General features: G+C 38.6%; 1 protein-coding gene across 4 annotated transcripts in view; it reads right to left on the bottom strand.

The window, feature by feature from the left end:
• The window catches only part of TENM1 (teneurin transmembrane protein 1), a 701,438-nt gene extending 679,225 nt beyond the window's left edge, over positions 1–22,213 (bottom strand). For all 4 annotated transcript variants that reach the window (XM_031445499.2, XM_064482772.1, XM_064482770.1 and 1 more), the window contains exons 1-2: positions 21,707–22,213; positions 6,379–6,445 (exon numbers count right to left, since the gene is read on the bottom strand). The gene's annotated coding sequence lies outside the window, so the exon portion shown is untranslated. The remainder of the gene's footprint in view (positions 1–6,378; positions 6,446–21,706) is intronic.
• Between the last annotated feature and the right edge of the window lie 2,589 nt (positions 22,214–24,802).

Raw genomic sequence — 24,802 nt, 5'->3', positions numbered from 1 at the left:
AGTTAAGGTTCATTATGCACCTTGCAGATGGAAGTGTATGAGTGGTTGTCCTATTCACACAATTCAAGTATGTAATCAGTCACTAAGATGATCAGACTCCAAAGGAGAATGATGGCACTATTAAATATATCTTTTCAATGAAGTTTATGGCAGTGAATGACTGTAATTGACCATTTCACCATTTTTCTGCCTCCATACTAAGATGATTCTACAGTTTCATGGAACTATAAACTGACAAGTGCATTGAGAATATGTACATATATACATATATATATATGTATATATATATATATATATATGTATATATATATATATATACCTATCTTTATCTACCTGTCTCTATCTATCTATCCATATCTGTAAGGATATACCTTGTGCCAGAAAAGATCAACTTACCTGTACAACTGCCCCTTTGCAACAAAAACAAGTCTACCAGTTTAATTCTTCTTGCTTAGTATCCACTTTTGCTTCTCTAAAGTCTAATAGGCTCTGTTATATTCCTCATCTCACCATTGCAGGTAGGTACTTTATCCTACTGCACAATTTTTTCTCTGCCTACTCCCAACCTTACAGAGATAGCTTGTATCTTTGGTGAAAAATCTGACCATTACTGAAATAGGCCACACACAAAAAAAGAAAAGAAAAGAAGAAAAAAGGGCAACCTACATGATACTCTCTTACTCTCCCCTACTAAACAGCATGGATACTCTGCCTTACTTTGATTTTTCTTTTTGGTGAAGCAGCAATATAGAGAAAGCTAGGTCACAGGAGTGTTCAAGGGGAATTTAAAAATGAACATGTTTTGGATTCACTGATCTATACTATAAAAAGGATGATTGTCAGCTATGAGCAAATTTAACACTCAGAAATCCTTATAGGATTGACTGCAAATATACAGGAAGTCCCTGGATGAAAGCTCAATCTACTACTACATCTGGACCTGTATCTTGACTATTCTGATTTTACGTAAAGAAGAGACAATGACCAAACTGAAAAAAGGAGATAAACTAATTCAAATTAAAAACAAACTAAAGAATCCTAAAGCTTAAATTATTTTTTTGAGATTCTCTCATTCTGATGTTCCATAGGCTCCCCAAACTCAATAGGTATAAAATGGAACTCCTTATCCTGTACTTTCACTTCCATCACCAAGGCAGATAAATGGGATTGGGGTGGGGTGGGGTAGGGTTGGGAGAAACTGGTACAAAAATACAGAGTCAAGATTTCTAAAAGAGGGCCCAGGATCTGACTACAAGTTCTGTTTAAAGATTTTTAGCTGACCTTCCCTTGCTAGGGTCATGACATTTTTTCTTTTTCCAACTCAACCTAAACTTGATCTCAGTAACACTGAATGGTATCACCATCCACCCAGTCTCCCAAGCCAGAAACCTTTCCCTTACTCCCCATATCTAATGAGTGACTCATGCCTGTCAGTTCTACAGAGTCAGCATGTCTCAAATCTCAGGGTTCTCAAACTGTAGTCCCTGGACCAGTGGCATCAGCATCCTCTGGGAACTTGTTAGAAATGCAAATTCTTGGGCCCCATCCCAGATCACCTGAAGCAGAAATTCAAGAGTAAGGTCTAGCAATTTGCAGCTTAATAAGCCTTCCAAGTGATTCTGATACACTCTCAAGTTTAAGAACCACTGTTCAAATCTATCCCTTTATTGTTATCCCCATTGCTAATTGCCACCTGGCCCTCACCATCTCTCATCTGGCCTACAGTAATAGTTTCCTAACTGGTTTCCTGGCCATCAGAAGTTTTACCCCTTCCAATCCATTCTGCATACTATCACCTCTATATCACAAATGTGATTATTAAAGTCCTTCCCTAGTTCCTCCATGACTATAGAAGTGGCTTTTAAGCTATGTTCCTAGGTGAATTTCTTTCAAGGTTCACCTGTCAGACAATACAAAAGCTCCATGGGTGGTACATCAAACCTCTAATTTCATAAGTAGCATTAGAAAGCACTGGCCTACTGGAAAAAGGAGATGTTCCTTAGGCCAGAGAAGTCCCTCTTCATCTGTCCCCAGCCTACATCTCCAGCCTCATCTTCTCTCATGACTACCTTCTACATCACCCTTTAGCTGAACAGGATGATTGCAGTTCCTCTAAAAGACCAGGCTATTTGATGTTTTTGCACCACTGCTTCTTTTTCTTAGAACATCTTCCCATCCCCACCATTTGTTCATCAGATAATACCAAACTGCTAATCCATAACCTCTACCAGTTCACACTTAGACAGAATGGCTTGCAGTACTACCATCGCCTTCTCTATAAGACATGTTCAGATACCTGCTTCTCATCCTTTTACTAGATGGACCTAATTAACCCACTCTTTATGTCCTTACAGTGGTGATAATATTGGTGAGAGTGATAGTTAATATTGACTGAGGATGTACTATGTTATATACCAGCCATTGTGCAAAGTGAGACTGGGGATGGGAGCAACAGAAAACTGCCAGGTATTTCAGAGAGCTCATAAACAGCTATACTTCTAATGGAGGGGTCTGATACGGATATCTAGGAAAAATGATAACTAGACAAATATCCCTGTGTACCAAGATCAACATGAACCATGCCTTTCAGCAACAGCAATTGCTAACATCTGGAGATTTCCCCCCAGTTTTCTGTACTGGGTAAATAAACTTCAATGTACTAGTTTTCTATTGTCACTGTAATAAACTACCACAGACTTGGTGGTGTAAAACAACACAGATTTATCTTACGGTTTTCTAAGTTAGAAGTCTGAAATGGATCTTGAAGGGCTAAAATCAAGGTGTCAGCAGGACTACATTCCTTTCTAGAGTCTCTAGGAGATAATGTTTTTCCTTACTCTTTCCAGCTTCTAGAGGTTCGTGACCACTGTCTTCAAAGCCAGCAATATCAGGCTGTCTTTTTCGTGCTGGCATCTCTCTGGTTCTCTCTCTTCTGCTCCCTCTTCCACTTTGAGGGACCCTTGTGATTACACTGACTTCACCAGTTAACTAGGATAACTTCCCTTTTTTAAGGTCAGCTGAACAGCAACCACAATTCCATCTGCAATCTTAGTTTCCCTTTGCCATGTGATGCAACATATTCACAGGTTCCAGGGATTAAGACATGGACATCTTCGGGAGGCCATTCTGCCTACCATGACCAGTGATTCCTACAGATTTTTTTTTTATTGAGTTATAGTCAGTTTACAATGTTGTGTCACCTGCAGATTTTTTGATTGGGGGGCCATATCTCATGGCCCTACTGATTAGGTTCTGATAATGTAAATCTTTTTAATTTAGAAAAATAATAATGAATGCTATGAGCAAATAAATTCATATGTATTCCACACCTACAACACTTGATTCTTTTACTTCTTTGTGTATAGGTCAGTCCTCACTTCTCTACTAGTAGCTCGTGACTGGGGACTATGTCCCGTATTGATTTTTGTTTCCCTAGCAACTAGCACCATGCCTGGCACATTGTAGAAACTTATTGTTTATTATAATAATAAAGAAATGAAAAATGCTTCTTCTGGGAAAAGACATTCGTAGAGTTGTATTTGTTACTTATTTCAGAATTGTACACATCTCAAAAGCTGAATCTAGTGCTAAAAATGGAGAGGGAAGCTGAATATATACTATTCTAAAAATCCATTCTAAATGAATGTCAGAGATATTTTTAAAAATTATTTCTAAAATGGATCATTTGTAGGTAGAATAAGGAGCAAAAGAAAGGGAACTGTTCCCCTAAACCATATGAACTCCTACGTACCATTTCAAATCATTTCGGGGAAAGTCACTTCTAAACTTATGATTCATGAACTTCATTTACCGCTCCTTCTTTTGGTTTGATCAGAATAGCCATCTTTATATAGTACTAGAATTGTTGACATTTTATTGCATTACCACATCTCATTATTATGTATTAAACGCTATTATTTATGGCTACTAATTAATCTGGTATGAGATGGAAAAATTATTGAAGGCTTGGTATCTCAGGAACAGGCATTTTATAGGGATGAAAGACTGACTAGGAAGAGTCAATGGTCCTTCAGCTGCCCCTCAGATCATTAACTCCAAGTGGTTATTTGCTCCCAGGCACTGTCCTGTGCCCAGGTTGTTATTGCTGTGATATGTAGATGAAGGAGAATATATTTTAAGTGCTTTAATATGAACTCAATGCTCATGAAGGGTGCCAGATTGAAAGCACTGGAGTCTGAAGTCATCGGGTTACGCACTTGGCTGGTTCCAAGTTTCAGAGAGATGTTTGACCTTGAATGACCCACCTTGCAAGAGGGAGAACACATACAGTTTTACTGAACTTCAAAAGATTGACAGAGGAGTGCCATAGTAGCATCCCAAAGTTAAGCATTTTTATCAAGGAGGAAAATGAGACTACTAACTAAACTTCTACTTGAATTTGTTTCGTACAATGCCAATACTGGTGTGCGTTGGGGTAGGAGAGGAGGGCCGTGGTGTTAGCATACACAATTGCTTTAAGATAAAAAGTAAATAAATGCCCTATTACCGGTGCACTAAACCACTTAAATAAGCAGCGATCTTTTAAACAACTGGTGTGTGTATTCCAACTTAATGGCCAATCTTGATTTCATTTTGCATACTTGAGAAGAGTCCTTAATTTTCTAAAAATCAGAAAATTTGAACTGTTTGATCAGGAAGAAAGTTGACACTATCCCTCCCAAAGTTTGTATTATAGATGTGAGAAAACCAAGGCCCAGGGTAGAGAAGTGACCTAGGAAGACCATATCACTCATATAAGACTGGGAGTAGAGCCTACATTTTCAGATTGACAGGCAACAGCTTTTCTACTATACCATGTTGTTTCTCTCAGGGAAAGAAAGCAGCTGCTCTCTGAACCTTTTAAATATTTAGTGCCAATTATCTTTATAGGTGTGTATTCTTTTGGCCTGCTAGGCATTTTTCCTCCATTCTGATCTATTCATTCACATTAGCTTTGCAAGACTATCATTTTTCACACATCTAAACCTTTTTAGTATGAAACAATACCTTTAAGTTAATATTACACAACTGACTCACAATTCCCAAATTAAGAAAATAATTTTCACGAATGGACACAATATGTGAAAATCTCAACATCCTTTCTTCTTTTTTAATCTGTCATTTTATTTTCTGATCTTACTTTTTTTCCCTGGAGTGATCTGACCTTTTTGACAATGGTACTCCCTTATAGGCAGCGCCACTAGAAGAACAGCAAGTGCAACTCCATGCATAGTTAAAACTGACAAACCCATTTTAAATTCCCATTACAGACTGATCTCAATTAACTGGAACCCAATTTAAGAAAACCCTTAATGTATTTGCACTGTATATTTTAAAGGGCAATGCAAATTCCAAGATTTCAAGGATTTCATTTTTAATGTAAAATCATTGTTTCATGTGCTTTAAAGAATGTATCAAGTGATTCCAAAAACTTCTCACAAATTCAGATCATCCTTTTGATTTTTTTACAAGTAGAGTGAGAATTCATATTTGAATACCGATGTGTAGCACTGCCAGATACAGGTATTAAAGAAAAAAATCAATGCTTCCTAGACCCTACTTTCTAAGGACTTAACACTGATGACTATTTTTAATAAGAATGAAGCCCAATGAGGGAAGTCTTTCAAGTAACTGAAGATTTTGATTAATCTGAAACCCCCACCCCACATCTTGCTACATTTTCACATATATTCCATCTAACAGAAGACTGAATATAGAAGCAATCATTTTCTCAGTATTACAGGTGACTTCTATCTTCATTGGCACATTTACCAAAAGAAAAGACACATTAACTTTCACCCAGTATGGTTCAACAAATGAAAGGAAGGAAAAATGGGAGAGTAAATAAGTGAATGCAATACCATGACAATACAGATATTTTACTTAGATTTTCCTAAAAATTTGATACATTCATTTCGGGAGGCAAATACTTGTTTTGTCAGTAAGATTATCTGAGTGGAAATATTTTTGCCATTGATATGGAGAAATGCCATGTTTATTTGCAGTCAATGATAACTATTAAACGGTTTTGCAAACATCCTCATTGGCCACTGTTGTTCCCTCATAGTCTGCAGGTATTTTCATTAGTTAGGGAGTCTCTTGGTTTTAGTAACTATATGTGGAAAAGATCACAGAATCATTCAAATACAGAAGGCAGCTTGCACATTTGGGTTTGCAAAGATGCAAACAGTTATGAAGTACAGACACAAGCTTATCTATACAATGGCCAAATGAGTTTTTTAAAGTTTAAAACAATGCATTTCATTTACACGGCATTTAATAAATATAACTGATTAAAGATGTGGAACATTCCATTCTTTTCACATTATATACCTATGTGTTTAACTCACAAAGTAAATTTCAGTAGAATGCACATACCTTGAGAGATCCAGAAGTTATGGGAATCAAAAAGGAGACAGCTGAATAAAGGTCACCCTTGTAATTCCTGTAAACAAATTAGGCCAAATTATCCTTCAAACATATGTACCAGCAAGTCCAAAGCAGTCCCTATATGAGGGAAAGGAAGAGACATGTGGGGTAGGATTGGGAGTGGGCATGGGAGTTGTGAATATAAGACTTCATTTTGCAATTCATAAGGGATAAAGGAGTCAGTTTCTTAGAAGGTCTTTAGGAAACTTCAAACAATTGCATTAACTACACTGCTAATAAAGAATTTCTTAATTATGGATGAGCATACCTGGAGGGCTATGGAATTCTCACCCAAAGACTCTCCCAACCTAATATTATTCAATTTTCACTCAATATACCATTCATTTTGAGATGAAATGCCCACAGTTTCAAGAAGTTTTCACCAATGTAAATAATTTATAATAATTGTAATCTCTTATATTAAGGCAGTCTTTTACAATTGACAGAAAACCTTCATATACACATTTCATTTAATCCTCAAAACAACCCTGTTATAGAATTAGGAAATTGAGACCCAGAGAGATTATAAATGGCTTGCACAAAATCACATATGTGGTTAGTGGCAAAGCCAGGACTAGAATCCATGTCCCCTCACTTTGGTTTCCAAAGTCCTACATGACTTCCCTATTCAAGTTATAAAATTGACTGTCTCCATATGCCACACTTGGTACTGGCCAATAGGGCAAGAAGTGTACCCTATAATGATCCCCATTAATTTACACAACTTGACAGATACACTTCTCACTCTGATACATATAGTGCTCAATATGAAGTCACACAGATGTTTAACATATGAACTTTATAAAATCCTTCCGCTGTAATGTAAATTGGTACAGTATTTCTGGAGGGCAACTTGTCAGTAGATACCAAAAGCTTTAAAAACATGTGTTCCCTTCAATCTACTTACTCTATGTTTATATATTTATTTTGTCATGTTTATACATTTATAAGGCAATTATCAGAGATGTACACAAATAAGTATGTATAAGAACTTTTTCATTTTTTTATAATAAATATTGGAAATTACCTAAATGCCCAATAATTGGTGCTTGGTTAACTAAATCAAGGAAAAACATGATGTCTTACTAAAAAGCCATTAAATATGATAATGGGAACCGTAAGGATATTAATTGTTATTCCTATCATCTCTACCTATGGCTTTAACTTGCTGCTTTTAAAGCAAGTTGTACTTGCTTTGAAGAGTTGGGGAAGGGGAGAATTACAAAATTTTTCACCTCTCTGTGTCTCTGTCTCTCTCTGTATCTCTGTCTCTGAATATGTGTGTGTGTATACATATATATTTTATTGACATAGAAATATGTTAATAATATATTGATAAACAAAAAAGCACATTATTTTGCAATTTTTCTAAAATGAAACTATATCACCCATATATTAAAAGGATCTATGTTTTAGATTCTTCAAAAACCCATTTTAGAAAAGGCTGTGTGGTGAATTAAAGCAAAAGAAAAAGGAAAAGATTAACATTCCAATATTTTATGATTGGCACTTAATTAACCTGATAGCCCCAATTTATCAATCAAGTAATTCCCAAACCTTTTTTTTATATTTGAGGCAAAATCTCAGTAATAAGGGCAAACAACTTAAAATTTCTACACAGTAAATCAAGACAGAAGACGATATCTAAATGTAATTATTTTTAAATGTAGGTCAATAACATTATTGTCACCTTTTACCAAGGTGACCTTACAGTGATAATAGACTATTATATTATTACTAATGATCTCTATATCCAATATACTATATATAAATCATTCATAATAGACTTAAGTGGTGCTTTTGATTAGTTGCAATCTAATTGCCCAATGTGCATTTTTCATCACTGTTAGCGTTGCTCAAAAAAGACATGGTTCTGCTCAAGTGTTCATGTAGTTCCATAATGGTGCTAAGTTTGAATCTTTCAAGGGAAGACATTTCAGAAAGTACTTAGATCTAGACTACAAAAAATATTTCTGGCTCTTCTGCCACATATACCAGAACAAGTCTGTAGAAATTGGCTTCGTACCCAACAGGCTGATTCTGCAAGGCAGCTAGAAAAATTCCTTTAAAAAATAGACTGGCCTACGTGCAGCATTTTGCCTGGGTGAGATACACAGAGGACTGGGAAGCAAGAGGGCTTTAAAATCATATAGTTCTTCTCTGCTCACTTCTCAATTGTCTTCAGACTGAAGCTGCTAGGAGTCTATCTTCCCATTTATGATTAGAGAGGTCCAGTTCACATGTTGATCTATACAAAATATCCCAGGTTACTTGTCATCACTTATCAGTTCCCAACATGCACAACTTCCCTCACCTTTTACCTCTTTGTTCTACTCAAGAACTCATTTCCACAAAAGACACTGTTGACTGTGTTAATACTGCATGAGGGCTAGCTACTCTTTAAGAGAAGAAAAGTTAGAATGTTTCACAGGACCATCACTGAGTGCAACCAAATAATGCACACCAGCAGGAGCCACAAATGTTAGAAATGCACCTCACAGAACTATTGGTCTTGGAGATAGGCTAGAGCCTGCAAGCAGAGTCCTAAATCCAAATCTGAACAGCTCATTAAGAGGTCATCTAACTCAAACTTTAATTAGTGCCACTGACTCTTGTTTGGTCCCACATAGAGAATACTATTCTTTATCTTTCAGCTCTCAGCTTCTTAAAATGAAACTATCATCTGAGATTGCCTATGGAGATAAAACGCATAAATTGGAGGTGAGCAGAAAAAGGGTCTAAAAGTCTGGTTCAAAAAATATATACATTATATGGATATCCATATATGTGTGTATGGATAGATATCTTTCTCAGATGCATTTTAGAAGTATAATTTCTATTCATTTAGAAAATGGGACTTTTTAAACTTTTTTCAATAATTACTCAATTATAAACTAATTATAACTATAACACCTATATTAACACTATCTCTATTTTCAAGGGACTTTGGACTACATACAGATCACACTTTATTTTACTAATGAGTGTATCTTTACATATTGCTACACATGCTTTGAAAACCCTAATGCTATTTTTCTAATGGGACACTTACTCAAAAACCTTATAGAAAATAATTGTGTTAGTAACAGAGACAGTTTCCCCATTACAATGATCAGTGCCCTCCGACAATTAATGCTGCAACATTTTGCACTGTCACTTTCTTCCTCAGGGCCTAGAGAACTTCTAGATTTACATTATTGGCTGTGGCTTCTTTTCTTTCCTGGCAATACAGGCATTCCTAACGATGAGACCTGCCAAAACTTTTCAATGCTGTTTTTCTTCTCTTCCATTATGGGTGACTGTGGCTGAATAGCCAAGTAATCTATAGTCTAACTTCACTTAATTGTTTTTACTACATGACATGAAGAAATATAGTAAGCAATCACTTCCGTTTTACATGAAGCAAATTGCTACTGCTTTCCACAGCAATATGAAGAAGTTTTAACTTGCCTAATCTCCCTTGAACATCCTGTTTAAATCCTGACAGGATAAACTCAACCATCCTTGGTTCTCCAGTGAGTGAAGACCAGATTGGATCACTGGATCTCAATTATTTTCCCTATCCGTAGACCTCTTCAAAATAAAGCAACCAGAGAACAGTTGGCCCCAATTACAACTGGTATATTCCTCTCCCTCCAGCACCATCTCTCGAGAACAGATTTATCCTCCTTGTTGTTTATTATCTAAACCACACTTCTAAGGTGCCAATATTTATATTTGTTTTTGTTTCCTCTTTGTTTCATAAATGTATTTTTTTCTGTAATGAAAGTTATACAGACTTATTATAGAAAATCTGAAAAATGCACAAAGCATAAAGGAAAAATATCACCTACTATCCACCTCCTCCAAACAGATATAATTATTTTTTAGCACTTTTGTGCATCTTTTTCCAGTCCTTTTCTTTCTTTCTTACATATTGGGTAGATATAATTTTGTATCCTGCTTTATCACTTGATAGTATAACATAAACATTTTCATTTTATCATAAAATATTTGTAAATATCATCTTTAATGGCCATAAATTACTAAATTGTCTAAACGTACCATAAATCACTTAGCGATTCCCTTGTTGAACATTTAAGTTCTTTCATTTTTTCCACTATTACAAATAACACTTGGTGAAAATCTTTGCAAATAAAGCCTTTTCTGCCCTTCACATTATTTCTTTAAGATAAATTCTTAGAAGTAGAATTACTGGGTCAAATGGTAGGAGCATTTTTAAGGCTTTTGAGGCAAACTGCCAAATCTATACCAATTAACATTTCATCATGTCCTTATTATTTACTCATTGATTCAACCAATACTTATGAAACAGCTGCTGTGTACAAGGCACTGTGCTAGGTGATATGGATCCAGTAGTGAGCAAAACAGATGCAAAGTCCATGCCCGTGGGGAGCTAATATATTAGTAAATTTGATAAATCTAAATAAACAAGAATACAGTGTGACACCAGGTAGTGATGAGTAGTATCAGGAAAAATAGAAGTGGATAAAGGCATAGAAAATAAAAAATCACAATTAGATTCATTACATAGGATGGCCAGGGAAGGTCTCTTTGATGAAGGAAAATTGTATCAAAGATTTGAATGAAGTGATAAAGTAAACCTGTAGAAATCTTAGAGAAAATTCATTTCAGGAAGAAGAAACAGCAAGTGCAAAGGCCGTGAGAGACAAAAATGCACAGCATGTTTTGGGACCAAAACGGAAGGCAGTGTGGCTGGAATGTTATGAACAAGGTTTAGTGGGAAGAATGGTAAGATATGAAACCAGATAAACAGTCAGGGACCAGATCCTGCAAGACTGTGTAAGACATAGTAAAGATTTTTAAAGTTTTTTTTTTTAATTTAATTTAAGTGTGACAAAGCCAGCTATCAGAGGGCAGAGAGTCGGAAGACTGCAAGATCTTATTTATTTTTTAAAAGGATCACCCTAGTTGCTGTGTGGAGAAAAATATATGGGGAGGAAAATGCATGTAAGGGCATCAATTAGGAGGCATTTCAGTAGTCTAGGTGAGAGATGATGGAGGTTTGGTCTAAAATACTAAGGATGAGTGAGGAGAAAATGATTCAAACAGAGGACATGGCTTGAAGGTAGAGTCAACAATGTTTGTTAATTGGTTGGATGTCAGGTGTGAAACAACAAACAAACCCCTTGTATTTATTGTTTCTAATTTGCATTTATTTTGATTATTGAAGACTGAGTTTTTTTCACATTTATTAGCCATTTTAATTTCCGCTTATGAATTATCTCTCCATGCCTTGGCCCATATGGCACTAATAAAATCCTTTCCTCCCTTAGCTTCTATTTCATTGTTTCCTGGTTTGCCTACTATCTCTCTGACCTTATTCTTGACTTGCTCTCTCTTGAAGGCTCTTCTTATTTCACCAACCTCTTAAGTTCAGTGTGTCTCAAGATTTCATCTTTCCTTCTCTTCTTACTCTATATACACTTCCTAGATGAACTCACCTTCCTATTCCTATGATTTCAACTACTACATTGATTGATGATATACAAATCTCTACTTTTAGGCCTGATCTTCAGATCTGTAATTTCCATCTGTGACAAATCATCTCCATCTGGATGTCTAGATAGTGTCTCACATTAAATAAATGCAAACCGGACCTCATTATCCCCATCCAAACTGACTTTTTCTGTGCTCCCTATGTTGCCTAATGGCATTACACAATTTCCCGATCCCAAAGCCTCAGTGTCAACTCCTCCCTCTCCCTCAGCCCATAAATATAATCAAATGTTACCTTATGAATGGCCCTCAAAGTTTTCCTTAATGTCTCACTGCTACTACTCTTAATGCACTTCAATCCATCCTTCATACAGGTGTCATCTTTCTAAAACTCAAAGTTGGTGAGTTGCCCCCCACCCCCGCAACTTTAAAGCCTCTCATCTAATTCAGTAGCTTTTGCTACAATGCAGTACATTGTATGATTTTGGATAAACATCAGAAAAACCACCATTTCCCAGTATAACTCTCCATGTGTGAAAACCCTAACACATTCATTCATTCAACAAACATGTACTAAGCACCCTCTGTGTGTCAGGCACATAGAAGGAAATAAAATAAGACATTATCCCTGACGTCTGTTCCCCAGACTTGGGCAGGAAATAAAATGACACTCTATTTTCCTGGGTTGGTATGTCCTTTCACAATCTTTTAGCCATGTAGAATGTGGTTCTCCGTATCTTCTGACTAAAAAATTCCTACCTATTCTTTAAGAGCCAATTCAAATGACTTACCCTTTATAAAGTTAAATCTACCTTTGAGCTTCCAAAACATTCTAATTATTCCTCTTCTAGGGCATCTGTTACAAAAGAATATGCTTACATGTCGGTCCGCTCAATAGATAGTAAGTTTTTTTGATGTCTTTCCATCAGTGAGTAAACAGGGTCATTTAAAAAATTTAGGTGAATGAATGAATAATTGAACAGATAAAGTTTTTTTCTTCATGAAGATTGTTTTATGATGTATAACAAAAACTGTGTAATACAGAAGTATTCAGTAAAAAACAAAAAAGAAGCTACTCCATGAGACTCGGAGAGTCTTTGTGGAAAACACTTGCGATTTCAAGACTCATTGTCTCAGAGCTCTGTGCAAACATTGTTTCTTCTTCTGCCTTTTCAACAACAAAGCAATCTCAAGTATTTTGTTAAATATCTGGGACCAGAGTTCTCTTCTTACTAAGTCTATTGCTGTTTTACATATTTTCTTAAACATGTTTTATTTCATGTTTAACAGAAATATATTGCTAAATTTTTCTCTATTTTGTGTTAAATTACCCTTAGAATATTTCCCTTGCACTGAATTCTAATTGTTTATATTAAAATTACTTCACTTTCACAAGTTGTCCAATGTTTCAACAAGGCAAAAATCTCAAAAAAAAGGAAAAGAACAAAACAAAGAAAAAAAAGTAGCACCCCTGTGTTAACACTTCATGTATTTGAAACCAAAAATAAACGGTGTCACACCTAAGTGTTGACATTTTATTAGACTAAACGTGAAAGATTAATCACAAATGCACTGGCAATGTATGGATGTGTGCACAGAATAAATCTGTAATAAAGGGTACCAACCTAGAAAATTGGTGTGTTATTTTAGCTCCAACCTAAGATAATTGAAAGAATGTATGAGCCAACACGAAACAAAAGTAATATTTCACATTATACTTATAATTTGCTAGGATATACCTAAGGAATTGGTCAGATTTAGAAAAAGAATAAAAAGATTAACCTCTCCCAAAAGTTTAGTGAATGTCACAGAACTTCTTTTCACATAAATCTATATACTACCACAAGTCTTGGAAATAGTTGAAAGATCAAGAAAGAAAGGAAGGAAGGGAAGGAGGGAGGAAGAAATGAGAGTGATTTTACTGATATTTCAAGGTACAAAGAGTCTTCTCAAGTCTAAGATAGGTATCAATTGGCCAATCAACTGCACAGCCTTCTACCTGAGAGGTCACTAGATCTCATTAGTGAAATTAATAAAAGGAGTTTCTCATTTGACCTGCACAGCAATTCTGTCAATGCTTCCCTACATCGCTTAACGCTCTAAAGATATGAGTCACAATCATAAAAATATATTCATTTCAAGCATACAGTAAGCAAACAGGTGATGTCCTTGCATGTTTCTGTAAATGATGCTTGAAAAATCCATGTCAAAAATGTACATATACTTTAAATACTCCTTTAGAAAAAAAATTCCATCCCCACACACATAAACACAAACATATTTGGGGGCTAGTTAATAGAACAGAAGATCACACACCAATATCATTCAAATGCTTGCATTTAAACAGAGCAGCTTTTAAAAAAGAAAATCATTAATGCTAAAGCAAGAGGTAACGCACAGAGTATAAATTCAAAATGTTGATCAGAAGCATTTTGTTGATAGCAATTGAGTTAGCTAGGAACATTTCAGGTTTAGAAAGCTTCCAGCCACTGTGTGGTTGTAGTGTATTTATACACCTCTATATTTAAACACAGGTGGTAATTAGCAAGATTAAGACACCTTTAATAAGGCATCATCATAGGTGCAAAGGATGTGTAGCATAAGATGAGTTCATTATCAATAACTTTGCTGAATTAATCATCTCTTAGGACATTTAATTTTAAATATACCTGAAAAAACCTGGATTACTGAGATAGGCCATCTGCAGTATCTTTTTCTAATTTCTCTGAACAACTGAAGAGTTTTCTTAAAATGTCTATATGCAGCTGGGACACAGGGATTGCAACATCTAATAAACCAATTGTCCATCTAATCTGGCACCTTCTCTTTGACAGGTGTCTAAACCACACAGAGGCATTAGAAGTAATATAAACACTTAGAATCCACCAATTATGCAAAACCATGCAACTGGGAAATTTTCTCCTTGACCTTAGCCTGCGATCAGATTTTCCCTGAAGTATGCAAACTGATAGCAATGTACTTTTATTTTGGCTGCTTTAAAAACCCTCATTCATACAGGCAGCTAAAAACACTGAGCTGTGATTCCAAACATTAAAATGAAACTGAATTTCCTTTGATAAAACCATATAGGGGTTTACTGAATGTCACACACATATACATGCACACACACATATATATATCTGCAATCAGCTATTCTTAATATTTACAGTACCTTTCATCTAAATAGGAAAAAAATTTAAAAGTAAATATTTAGTAATTTTAAAAGTAAAACTGAGGCTATAACTAACTCCACACCATCATTTGGATAAACAGTTAAAATTCATTGATCAGATCTTTGAAACTATCCAGATGATTAACTAATGTTTTTTCACTGTACACCCAAAGGCCACAAGCATCTGCTGAAAGGTTAGAGGAAATCGACATGACACAGAAGATATGACATAGATAGATACTAGGAAATCTACATGTTCAATAATGCTGATTGACAGAATTGTTCATGATTTACTCAGATATTTTAGTACATTTACTCAGATATAGCTCAAGTAACAAAAATAAACCAATTAACAAAACATATGCAATTCAATACCCCAAAACTGGATCCTGATATTAAAAATGTTCTCTAAAATGTAAAAATGAAAATGATTTTTACTAAACTTTTAAAGCACTACTTCAGTCTATCTTTAATAATTCTGTCTGAGACATTTATATTTTGAAATTCTAGTCACTCTAAAACAGAAAATTACCTGGTGACATATAAATATAGATACAGATTTAGATAGCCATTCTTTTTTTTCCGTATCACAATCCTTTTTGGGAATCACTCTTTCCTAGCCATAATATAGAAATTTGTTTACAGCTATAATTTCAGGGAAAAATATTAGTTTATCAGAACCCATAGCTGATAATATTGCAAAAAGCTTAACATGGATTGTAATTCAGCTCATATTAGAGTTTGTGATCCCAAAATTCAATTTTGTAAGTCATAATCAGAAACAAAAATGTTACAACAGAATATGAGAAACATTAAAGGCAATTTCCTCATTGTTGACTACTTATCAATTGACAACTTAGTCAATTAAAATTAAAACAATCAATATGGTTTATGCTGATGGGTAAAATAAGAGTTTACAGATTTCAAATAAATGTATTCAAATCCATTTGGTCTCGGTAATAAAAAAAAGTGGGGCACAATATTTTAATAAAATTGCTTTTATACTTGAAAAGGGAAAATAATTAATCTTACTGGAAAATTCCAGCATTATTTATATTTAACTTTACTATGATCTCTAACTAGGCTTCTTCAAAGTCTACAAAATCATAATTTGAATGAACATGTATTTTCAATGTAATATCTATTATGAAACTATTTTACAGCTGTGAATGTCCTCATAGAACAAAAAACGCTCTGCAGCAGCATACACATAAATACCAATAGGAATGAACAAATCACACCTCTATTTCTGTGATTATTTTTAAAGAACTGCTTGAGTAGGGACATGGAGGGTTGCAGTACGATCTTCAGGAAAATGACAGAGATGGCACAGATTTTTGTTCTGCTTAATCATTTATTGCTTGCAAATTCAATCCCCCAGCCTTTTACAGTTACTTTCAGGGACCAACAGCCTGACATGTAATTAAATTAACAAACAGGTTCCCATCCTGAATTAGTGACTCCCAGCTGTCTGTCCCATCTAGTTTCCATGGCAGTAGAAGAATCGGTGAAAACTGAGGTGCAGGAAATTGTAAGAAGCCAAAATATCAAACTCTTTAAGTTGATTTCTTTAAACCGATGAATCAATACTGGGAGCGAAGAGGGGAGGCAGAATTGAATTTAAAGTGTTTTATTTCCTGGCTTGTTGAAAAGGCCAGTGTGTTTCTGTTTTTGTCATTGCTGAGGAATGCAAGCAACATCTCCTTACACATTTCATAGAAGGCTGTAGATTCAGGATGGCATTTAGTTCATTACATATTTTACAGTAACCCAAGAGTGTCTGAGGTACTCTATGTGTATTTTAAAGTGTTTCATTTTATGTTTTTCTTTTTTTGACATAGACATTAAGATTCATCAGCCTGATTATAATTTTTTATAATCAGCAGCTATATTTCCAGCTGTGGATATATGCTGTTGATCATAATTGCTAAATATTATCCCTTACAATATTCTTCATCATTTAATCTCCCTGTAGTTGTGCTAATAATCCAGTTTACATGACTCCAAAACATCCAGAGACTAAGTAAAAAATTCTCTCAACCAACCAGATGTTTGTTTGCATCACCCCAAACAGCTGGATGGTTGACGGAACTTTTCACTCATATATTTGGGTGTCCCCTAGATACAGCCATAGAGACCTGTCATAAGTACCCAGAAAAAAATATTAATCTTGGCACATACCTACCATAAACACAGATATGGAGGCTCCGACTAAGAGCTTCACAGGGTGTGATTCACTGATATGAAATGAGATGATTTAACACATTTTCCTGTGTCCATTTTCCAATTACCTTCTCTACTCATACAGTTAGAGTATGTGGGAATGGAGAATCCAATATTTCAGAATCATTACATCACATTGAAAACATCATCCAAGAGATAGTGGTTAGTTGGCATATATGCATGTTTCACCATATGCTATTGTTTACCTAAAGTGGAGACCTGGACAGGAAGTAAAAGTGAGATTTTTTTTTTTTTAATTTGTAAATTATCCAAGATTATACTTCCTGGTCTACAAATGAGTCCTGAAGTTACATAAGAATTTAACAGGCTTTATTTATCAGACTCTAAATTATTATTTTTAAAACATTAGTAATCCAACATCAACTGTAAAAATATTTACTATCTCCAATTAAAACTAATTTGCTTTGATTGTATATAGAAATGTTAGCAGTACAATTGATATAAATATTGTTATAAAACAATTTTCAGTTTATGTTATCATATTCCCATTTCCTCAGCCCAATTTTTCAGGGGTTCCAAATGTAAGCAATTTCATTGGTCTTGCTAAATTGTACCATAGAACATCTAGCAAACTACAAAATCTCTATACATTATATAAACTGTCATAACAGAGTACCACATACGAAGAGGAACATATGGTTGGACCATCAAGGTTGTTAGGAATAATCAAAAGCTGTGTGAAACCTTTAATAGCATTCACCTGCTCAAACTAAGTATGATTTTAGCTGGTTCTATTTGATATTTACTTTCCTCAGTTCTAAAAAAAAAAAAAAAAAAAAGAAGGAAAACAGAAAGGAAAAGAAATAATATATTAAGTCAGGATTCAGAATATTTTACCGTTTAGGGAAAGGAAACATAAAGAGTAATCTCTATTCAAAATAGTGATTTAATCTAATACTCAGAATCTGCAGATGATTTAAAGCAGTTTTTGTATATGGGAACAGTTCTGAAATCTGATTCCTTTTAATTTTTTATAATCAGCAGCTATATTTCCAGCTGTGGATATATGCTGTTGATCATAATTGCTAAATATTATCCCTTACAATATTCTTCATCATTTAATCTCCCTGTAGTTGTGCTAATAATCCAGTTCAAACCTTTCTTCCAAATGGTAAAGGATGGGAAGCTTCTTTTTTTTTTAAGTACGCATGGATTACTACTTTTAAGGATAAATCAACAGGAATTTTAAATATATATATAAATCAATAAAATTATAATACATGTTTTATATCTAATGCATGGCATTCTTATGAGATTGCTTCTAAGTGTGTATGTGTCCGTGTGCGTGTGTGTGTGCGCATGTGTCTGCGTGAGAGAGAGAACAAATATGTGAATACTATAAGAAAATTTGTTTTCATTAAAAAATTAATCATTGCATTAAGTATTCAAAGTACTGGTCTTCTTGTGACCTCAGGTCAGTAAGTAAGTAAATAGATAGATAAATCACTTGTTTGGGAAACCTTAGGGAATTTATTAACCATAATCTACACCAAGTACTTGATAACTATACTGAAAACTGCAACTGATAGACTATCGGGAAAAGCAAGCTTCAAGTAAAAATTACATGAATTCTAATTGCTATCTCTAACATAAGATGAAAAAAAAAATGGTTATGTTAATTAATACTGAAACTTCTTAGCACTTCCAAGTTTTTAAGGCTGTCATGGAAAATAAAGTTCCACTAAGCCTTCTGTTTTCAGAGGCAACATATCAAAAGAATATTTTGCAGTTTGAAAATTTAAAGTAATATTGTACAGAATAAACTTGAATGTTAGACTGTTCTGCTTCAGCAAGAATCTTTGTATTAGAGCCATCAGAAAGGCACAATGACTATACAGGAAACAACGATCATGCCCGTTTTATTTACACATACGATAGCTTAAGTAAAACATTGAGACCTTGAGAGTATTCAGACTTCAAATTAGGCCTTTGAAAGAGATGGTAGTTACATATAATTTGATTTTACTTTTTAACACATCTACCTGTTTGAATATCTGGAATATCACTTAACCACCCTTACAGCATAATTATTCTACAAAGCATTCTTTCCTTCAGCTCCATTGCATATTTTGACAAATGACATGCCTGTTCTTAATTCATAATTTGGACCTAGAACTAGTGATAAATACTAATTCATGTACTCAAAAAATACTCCTTTTCTACTCTCTGTCTGGCATGGTTCCAGGTACTAGACTCTATTAGTTTTATTATGCAAACGTTGTTTTCCAGAAACACCTGTTTTTCAAAAACATTCTGGGAGACAATCTGAAAACTTTTAAATAATATTGAGAGCATGGATTCATTTTAGAAATTAACTGAACCCCTTTTCAAATGCATCTTGTGACTTCCTTTTATTATCATTGAAAGGTTTCAACATTACTTTGGCATATTTGAAAGCTTTTAACTGCCCTTTAAAAAAACTTTGCAATAGTAAATTATTAACACATCACACACACATAAAAACTTATGAACTTGGACAAAAATGGCAAAACTAGGACTCTGTTTTTCCAGTTATTTACTTAAAGGGTCATACTATGCCTTATGAAAGTTCATTTTTCCCCACGGTGCAGATATTAAGAGCAAGGTGGAGGGGGGGCAGTGAGCAAGTTAACAAATGCTAGGTAATCATGGAGCAGACTGTAAAGCTGTGGAACGCCTTTTAATTTAAAAAAAAAAAAAAGCCTTTTCTTCTTAGACTGTACTCTTTCTTGGCAGCCCTGGAGTACCCTATTCTCCAAATCGGAAGTCTTCGGACTAAGAAGATGCACCAAGATACCTCAGCCAAAAGATAATAACGGAGTAGACATTTGCAATGTTTTCCCCAAACAGGTTAAAAGAGTAGCGATTGAGTCTCACAGTGTAGTGCAGCCTGGTTTATCAGTTTAGTAATAGAACAACAATCTAAAATTCAAGGAAGCTGTCTGTGACCCTTACCACAAATGCGATCAATTAAATGCTAATCTAACAGTACCTATTAGGATCCACTGGGGTGTTTCGTTTTCTTTTGGTTTCTAAAACCGAGTGGCTACTAATTTCCCTTCTATGGCGCTGGGAACTTCTTTTTGTAATTCTTCGGGCCACTTCAAATACACCTCCAGATTAACAATGCAGGGAAAAAACGGGAAAGTTCTGGGCGTCTCCAGACCAACTGCTTCATTTTTGAAGACCTACCCATATTAGCATATCGCCAGTAGCAGTGGTGCAGATCTGCTAAATCCGAAGCTGAGGACTGCAAGCACGAGCTGCAAACCAGCCCCCGCCCCCGCCCCTACTCTCCCGGTGGCGAAATAGATGTCGAGACGACATCTACTAGTGGAGTGAGATCGTCTGCCTCCGCAATTGTAAACAACCGGCTGCACTGGGTTTGCTGAAATGTTTAAATACACTCCCGACTGCAAACACATCCACTCACCATGTAGCTCTAAACAGTCTCCCCTCTCCACCTCTAGGAAAACCATCCTAAAACTGAACTGGCAATCCGCCCGTTGAGGAGTGAAAGAAAGTAAGGGTACATTTCCCCAGGCATGCCTAGAGGGTACTTGGCACCCCGCAAATGAGCTGGCCGCTGCTAGATTGCCGGTACCATGTTTCAGGATGAAAGGCGAAAACACACAAACCCGCGCGGCTGAGCGCGTGGTTAAAGCCAACATCGACGGCTCCCAGAGCACCGACTGCTGCGTAATGACTTATCTCTTGACAAAGATTGGGGTGTACGGAGGACGTATCGGGTGGAGCCCCAAACGTAGGTTACAAGGAGGTCCTGGAGTTCTCCCCGGAACCTGGGATCCCCGAGTGAGGCTCAAAAAGAAATTCAAAAGCAAACAGGTACTAAAGTGCGTCCTAGCCCCTGGGCATCATCTCTCAGACAGACGGCAGGAGCGGGACCCGAGTGGCCGAGCCCCTGGCAGACGTTCCAGGTGGGAAGGATGCTGGAAGAGAGGCGCCCCCTTGTCTCTTTTCGGACAGAGACCCCCCTCCCCAGCGTCCAGGTCCACTTGTTAGAGCGCCGGGGCTCTGCGCGAGAGCCGAGGCGAGGGCCCCCCTTTCAGAACCGAAGGAGTTGGTTGGCAAAAGTGTCGCCTGAGAAGCCTATTGAGCCCTTGAAGGGCAGCGCCCCCAGGGCCCGCTGAAAGCTTCAACTGCGAACAAGGCCGACCTCCCATCTCCCCTCGGTGGTCCAGAGCCCCGGGCCCGGCGGAGACCGAGAGAAAAAGGGGCGGAGGTCCTGCCACATCGGACAGGACTCCCAGAGAGGATGCAGCCCGCTGCTCACTGCTAGGAGCCGCCATCCGTCGCCTGCAGCCTCGGGGCGAAGTTCGCCCGGAGTCCTTCGGGTGGGAGGTGGGGGTGGGGGCCGCGAGCCAGAGGAAGGGAGGTGGGGGCCGGGAGCAACGCACCTACCTAGTCCAGGCGCAAGTTTCGGTGGCGTCCCTAGGTGCTGTCCCCCGCCCCCTCGCCAGGTGCTCAGCCCCGCCGGGCGCTGCCCGTGCCCGGGACCTCAGGCGTCTCAGCCGGTTCTTGCGGGAAATGACTGTAAATCCACATTACTGTTCGAGCTGCCGCTCGGGCCCCGGCATCGCTCTCCTCCGGCTGGCGGCGGCGGTGCTCTCAGCCGGCAGCCGCCGGGGGCAGGGACCGAACCTGGCTACTACCGCGCCAGCGGACGATCAGCTGCCAGGAAGGTGCTTGCGCCCGGGGTCGTACGTGTGTGCGAGAGTGTGTATACGCGTGTGTGTCCGTGAAAGAGAGAGTGTGCGTGTGTGTGCGAGCAGAAGGGGTGAGCTCAGCCCCCGGGGCACTCGGAGGTGAACTCCGGACTAAGCCGGAGCCCGCCGCGCTCCCGGGTGCGGGGCGTCTGCACGGCTGATGGCTGTGCTGATGTTGCCGTGGCCGCCGCCGCCGCGCTCTAAGGCTGGTCGCGGTGGTGCAAAAAATGTTTCTCCGCTACTCGAGACCAAAAAACCTGCCCTGTCTACTGAGCATGCCCGGTTTGACAGCTCCACAGCCAAGGGTTTTTTTTTTTTTTTTTTTTTTCCTCCCTTTTCCCCAAGACTCCAGGTTTTAGCCGCAGCTGAGACGGGGGAGGGGGGGAGGAAAAAAGGAGGAGGAGGGCTGAGGGAGCAGGTAGCGGGCAAAGGAAGGGAAGTCAAGATGAGAAAGACCAGGGTGTTAGAGGGTGGAGAGAGGAAAGGAGAAAGCTGGGGGTGGGAACAGAGGAAGGAAATATGGATCAACAAAATTTAGATTTCGTACCACAATGAGTTTCTGGCCAGGGGACACTCAGGACCAGCTTCTATTTTTTTCCTCCAAGGGATAGGTGGGGTGGGGGCTTCGCAGGAGTGTTTGTCAACGAAAGATCAACCTGGGACCGTGTTTTATAGTCACGACATACCAAACGCGCGCGCTGCTGCACACTCACCACACACACACACACACACACACACACGAGAGCGATCACTACTGCGATGTGTAAAGCCTCAGGACTGACTTAGAAAATGCGAAGTCTCTCTCTTGCCAGTATAACTTTGGAAAAAAAGAAAAAGAAAAGAGAGAGAAATTGTGTTCCTCCTTTTCCCCTCTCCCCCGCCTTCCAGAAAAGCCAAGCCCCTGAGTGTGGTGCGTAAGAGAAGCGCACGCAAGCTTTCTAGCGTCCGTCCGCGTGAGAGCACCGCCGACTGCCTCCCGCTGACAGTGTGACCCCAGCGCGCCAAGCCCGGCCACACGCAGCCTCCTGGCGGCATGTCAGGTCAGCGCGGACAATCTTCCCCTGGAGAGGGGCCCAGCGCTCCAGCATCTGCCCTGCCTGGCTGCCCAGATCCCTGGGCTCCCCAGTCGGCTCCGCCCCTCACCCAGCCAGGCACGAGGGCACGTACCCGAGCGAACTCAGCGCGCTGCCCCAAGCCCTGGATCCCTCCCTTTCCACCCTCTTCAGCTTCCTCGAAAAAGCGGAAAAGCGGATTCTACACGCCCAGAAACTCGCTTCGGGAGCGTAAGGAGTCCTACTGGGCATGCTCAGGATTTAGGGCGCCTCGCGTGGAGGAACTCTCCAGCCGTCAACATCTGCACGGCTGGGCCAGATGTGAGTCTGAAGTGGGAGACATTGGCCCCCGATTGGAGTTTGGCTCCTATTCGAGAAGGGCTCCCATAGTCGCCTTCTCCTTCCCGGCTTCCCAGCAAGAGCTAGACCGTGGGAGATACCAAGTGCCGAGCCAGGGGAGCTGCACCAACTAGAGAAACAGGAGTCTCGCGTACTCCGAGACCCCTTTTCCCCCAGCGCCACCCACGCCGTAGGCAGGTAGGGGGCGCGCAAAGCAGCAAAGAGAGCCCCGTGTATGTTTGCAGGGACTGCTAATCTCTAGGTAAAGAAAAGAGAGCGCGCAGAGTTGAATCTTCTTTACGAAAAAGACGTTACTGATGGTTTTCTTGAGTGAAGAAAGAAGGGCGTGTGTGAATGTGTATGTGTGCGAATGTGAATGTGTGCACACACGTTTTGTAATTTTTCTCCGCTAGAGCAGGGACAGGAAAGCAAGAAGCTATTGCCGAGTTGAGAGCCCGCTAGGGGTTGCAATAAGGCACATTTGGAGCCTTGGCTGGCGCTAATTACCGAGAAGAGTTGCTCTCGGCGCGGTGGGCGCTCACCAAAGCTTCCAGCTGTTCTTCTCCTTGGGTGGTGGCAGCTGCACTAGGACGGCTTCCGGGCTGGAGATCTCTGCGCTCCTGAGCAGGGGGACCGGATTCTGTGTCCTAAAAGGGAGATAGTACAGGGTGACGCCAGGGGTGTATCTCAGAACCTGTGTTCCCATCTTCCTGGGTTTTGATACAGGTATTAGCAAAGAGGGAGCACTGTAAGCCCGGCACGCCAACGAGGGGAAGAAATTTAGCGTGCTGAACACTCTCAGGATAAGAATCGGGGAACCAAGAGCACGTTTATTTCCACCGTCCCTTTTCAAACACTGCCTTCAGCTTCGGGCAACAATCGTTTGGATCCCTGCCACTCACCATCACCCCTCCCACCCCTACCCCATCGCTCTGCCAACAAAGAAACAAAAGATGACAACCAGACTCTGTAGGGGGATAGCAACTGCTTCCAGAACCATCCTTCTGTTGGGCGGTTGAAAAAGCAACGCGGGAGGGCTGGCTATAAAACCTATGTCTTGTCACCAATATGTAAACAAACCTTCTTAAAACCCACTACCCTCCTCCGAAACAAAACAAAAACAAATATATGTACACACACACACACACACACACACACACACACATGCATATAAAGAAACAAAAACACATATGTATTTAAGGTATTTAGGAGATATCTCCTAAACAAAAGAAAGATTTATCATTAAGAACTACCTGCACCCTGAACTGTGGAGGGAAATACTTTCAGGATACCTCTCCAATTCCCATCTAAGAGTTCCAGAAGGAGCAAAAGAAACATCTGGCCAGTCCCTTCTCCAGTGAGTCAAAACACTCTGAGTCTAAGGAAATTCTGTAACCAAC

This window comes from Camelus dromedarius, chromosome X, assembly GCF_036321535.1.
Source record: "Camelus dromedarius isolate mCamDro1 chromosome X, mCamDro1.pat, whole genome shotgun sequence".
NCBI classification, from domain to species: Eukaryota; Metazoa; Chordata; class Mammalia; order Artiodactyla; family Camelidae; genus Camelus; species Camelus dromedarius.
Note: the sequence above shows the minus strand (reverse complement) of the source record. Positions and strands in the feature narration are given on the sequence as shown.